Source organism: Humulus lupulus, chromosome X, assembly GCF_963169125.1.
Source record: "Humulus lupulus chromosome X, drHumLupu1.1, whole genome shotgun sequence".
NCBI classification, from domain to species: domain Eukaryota; kingdom Viridiplantae; phylum Streptophyta; class Magnoliopsida; order Rosales; family Cannabaceae; genus Humulus; species Humulus lupulus.
Genome location: NC_084802.1, coordinates 186,058,337 through 186,062,697, shown reverse-complemented (window position 1 = coordinate 186,062,697; position 4,361 = coordinate 186,058,337). Strand labels below are relative to the sequence as shown.

General features: G+C 34.1%; 1 long non-coding RNA gene across 1 annotated transcript; it reads left to right on the top strand.

Moving 5' to 3' along the window:
- The first annotated feature begins 556 nt into the window (after positions 1-556).
- On the top strand, positions 557-3,061 carry LOC133805202 (uncharacterized). The gene is made up of 3 exons (XR_009878887.1): positions 557-812; positions 1,737-1,800; positions 2,955-3,061. It is a non-coding gene; the product is annotated as an uncharacterized LOC133805202 (long non-coding RNA).
- The last annotated feature ends 1,300 nt before the right edge of the window (positions 3,062-4,361 follow it).

Here is a 4,361-nt window from a genome sequence, read left to right as displayed (position 1 = left end):
TAGATTCCATGTAATATCCAACATTTTCATTATACATTTTTTTTATTATAAATCAGAGTTTTAATACATAAAATGTACAAGTTTACAAATTTAAGAGATAGTAATGGAAAAATAGTGTTTAAAATATCATTTTATGTTTTAATGAGATTAAAGAGAGAGAAACTTGAGTAGTCAAGTATTGGACCCAAATGTCATATAATTTTAATTGGGGATTTTTATAAAATTAAGAAAGTTTTGCTAAAGGGCTTATTTGAAAAGAGTTTTAGTATTTTGGGTCCAAGTGTAATTTTAAAAAAAAAAAAGAAAAAAAAAGAAAAGGCTTCAGCCTTTCTTTTTACCCGAGCCCCTCTCTCTCTCTCTCCTCAGAAACTCTCTCTCTCTCTCTCTCTCTTTGCGTGCTACTGTTGGCGACGACGCAGGAGTACTTTCCGGCCACCACTTTTAGCCACGCGCCGGACCGTTGGATTCAGAGGCCTCCGAACTATCGTCCCACGCGGGAATCTAGAGCTCACTCGCCGATTAAACGCCTCAACCACTCGATTTAAGTTCGGCCACCTTGCGACTTCAAAGTTGCGATTCGGCCACCTCGGGCATCCGTTTGCCGATCCGTCACCACCATCGTGCTCCTCGTGTTGTGGGCTTCGAAACCCAATAACTTGTTCCTACATCTACCATAGTTGGGTGGTGGGCCCACCACGAGCCACCGCGATCCACCGTAGACCGACGGTCGAAACTTAGTGTTCGAGGTTCCGAAGTACGTTTTGAGTTTCAGAAAATCACCGTTTGACTTGTTGTGGAACCCGATCATTGTGGTATAATTTCTTTGACCTATATTGTGATTTAATTGTGATTGATTAGAGTAATTGTTATTATGTGTATTTATAGTATATAATTATATATTATTGATATATGGAATATTTTCTGTAATTTACTGGCTGTCTGGGATTATATGTATTTTTTATACAGGTTTTGATTTTGGGATTGTCCACTTTATAGCCGTTGTGCTGTCCAATTTTCTAGAAAATATTAGATATTAAATCAAGTATAAAAATACATATTTAATTGATTTTATATTAATATGGAAATTTTTATGATTAAGTAATTTTAATTATTATTGTTATTATTTTGTTAAGTAAATCAAGAATATAGTTTCATATATATATATATATATGAAAAGTGTGATTTATAGTAAACCTATTATTTAACAATTATTCTTATATATTAATATTTTGTTAATATTTGAATATCAAAATAATATCAGTATTAGTTTCTTACAGTTATTGATATTTGTAAGACCAGTAAATTTTCGATAAAGTATATTTATTATATCACTGGAATTGATATTATGACTAATTAATAATAATATAAATATTTATATTTATATTATTATCATTATATCGATTATTACATCTTTATGTTAAAAATATGATTTCTTTTATAAAATGACTATTTGAATATATACATTCATATATGTATTGTTATTGAAGTATTTTTGTTATTAATATTGAAGTAAGTTTATTTATAGACGATAATTATTATTCTTGTTATTATTATCATAAGAGTACATTATCTTATGAGCAAGGTTTAAATCATGGTTTTATATGAAGAGTTATTTGTATTACGTTGATAATAATTATTATTATCATTCATATAGTTTATGGTATTGTTAATATACACTATCAATAGTGTGTATTTACGATTTTTATAGAATTTAATAAATGATGTGCCTTGAATAGGATTTGTATGGATTTGATTGATTGACTCTTGCTGAGCAATTTTAAAATAAGCTAAGGACCTAAGGTAAGTAAATCTCACATTTTGTGCTTAAGTGTAAGATGCATGACTACATTGATTGTGTACATCTGATGAGTTAAGTATGGTATGATGATGATGCATATGATAAGTATGTGAAGAATGGTTATATGAACACCATAAGGGTGTTGTGTGATATGTAATTGATGAATTCCGTGATATGTGAAAGATGTCTTACTTGGTTAAGAATGATATGAATTATGTGCAAGTATGTGTTCTTATGTTGATGGATATGTGGATTACTTTATGTTCATGATTTGTTATATGTTATGATATATGAAGCGTTTAAGTTTTTAGGCTGGAAACCTTAGACCTGAGCCATAGCTCTACGTTAAGGTATAACAACGCCACCAACCCAAAGCTTCATGTATTATGACTAAAGATGTTTTGAGTTATATGAGATGTGATACAATGCCTTGATTGAATACCATCAACATGAATCATGAACATGAACATTGGCATTTCAGCATCAGCATGTATGCATGGCATGTACAGTTATGTGATACATTATTATGTGATATAAGACCATGCATATGAATATGAGAAAAGTTATGAAATGTCTTGAAAAGTCTTATGTAAAATTTAACATTTTAATGACACAAGACTTAAGCAAAGTGATAATAATATGTTTAAAAAGGGTGCCACTGTTTTGATGAAGCAATTAAGTATGTTCAGCAAAGAAGACGGAGGTCTATAAGACTAATAGTGGCTGCCCACTAGTATGGGCTAGGTCAGAATTGACCATTCAGACATGCTTGCCATGTTCCCGTCTTTCTCCTCCATATGTGTAATAAGTATGACAGCTATGGCGACGATGAAATGAGTGTTATGATGAGCCTAGCTGAGATTATGGCTAGCCGGAGGAGAACCCATGGGATTCTATATGATATGTGTAACAAGCCCTGCAGGCATTGGGCGAATCAAACAGTGTGCACAAGTGATATTGGGCCCATAAAAATGTGAAACTAAAAGAATAAAAGTAAAGTTTGAAAGTGCATGAGCAATAAATGAAATGCATAAGTATATAAGTCAGCATATTAGTATATGTGCACTACAAACTCATGACATTCATGTGTATGTGTATGCATGAGATTTGCTTACTGAGCGTTAGCTCATTATGTTATTTTCCAACATTTTTCCAGGTGTGGCTTTAGCTGTTGAGCAACTTGTGGAGCACGGACTCAGTAGCAATGCAATAATGGTTTAGAGTTTTCATATGGCTACCTTAAATTTAAAGTATTCATACGTGTAATAATTTCTTCTAATAAGTTTATATAAAAGTTTTAAATTTTTCTGTATTTCTTCGTATCATTTTATTTAATTCTTTTGGTCAAGTGCCTTACATACTCGTAAACCCTAGAATTACGAGTACGTGGCAGACGTACCCTACCTTAGGGACGTTATATTCCAGCTGCCTAAGTCATATATCCCTTTCTACCAAAAAGTCCAAATTGCCCTTACCACTAATTTAAGTCCTCTAGTGACCTCAAGGGAAATTCCGTCAATTGCCACTTCCGGTAAATCCTCAAGTGTTTCTCTAAATCCCCAACCTCCACAAAGAAATAACCATTAAATCTCCCATTACCCACTAGTTCCCGGTAATGTACTAAATTACTAAAATACCCCTAAGCTCACCCCGAGCCGGGTATTAAGACCTCGTTGTGACTTTTTCGCTAACTTGCTCATCGGGATCGCCTCTCGCCGAGTAACCCAAATATATCCACATAATAATTTGGTCTCAATCACAAAAACACATATTTGCATTTATACCCCAAACGAGTCAAATTACTAATATACCCTTCTTATAAGAAACGGGCCCACATACACATATTTAATATCTCAAACATACAAGCATGATTATATTATAATATAATCCACATAATAACTCAATTATTGCCTCTCAGCCCCCTAATCCAGGCACTAAGCCATATTAGGAAATTTGTGATGTTACAGCACCACATTGGGAAATCGAAAGATGATGGGGTGATGCGACACATGGTAGATGGGAAGGCATGGAAGAACTTTGATGCCAATCATCCCGATTTTGCAAGTGATTCTAGGAATGTTCGTTTAGGCTTAGCTGCCGATGGATTTAATCCATTTGGCAACATGAACCTAGCATACAGCATGTGGCCTGTGGTGCTGACGAACTATAATCTTCCACATTGGTTGTGTATGAAATACAATAATTTCATGCTGACCATCCTTATTCCTAGTCCAAAATCACCAGGTAAGGACATAGATGTATTTCTAAGACCACTGGTGGATGAGTTGAAAGAATTGTGGGTTAACAGAGTTGTTACGAGAAATAGTAGGACCAACACTATGTTCAAGCTGTGCGCAACCATTTTGTGGACATTTAATGATTTTCCAGCTCAAAGTAGTTTGTCTGGATGGAGTGGTCAAGGATACAAAGCTTGTCCCACGTGTAATGAAAACACATCTTCCATTCGAGTGATCGGTAAGACATCTTATGTTGGTCACAAAAGATTCCTGCCAAGTACACATCGAATGAGAAGGGACATTGAGTTTGACGGACAAATTGAGGG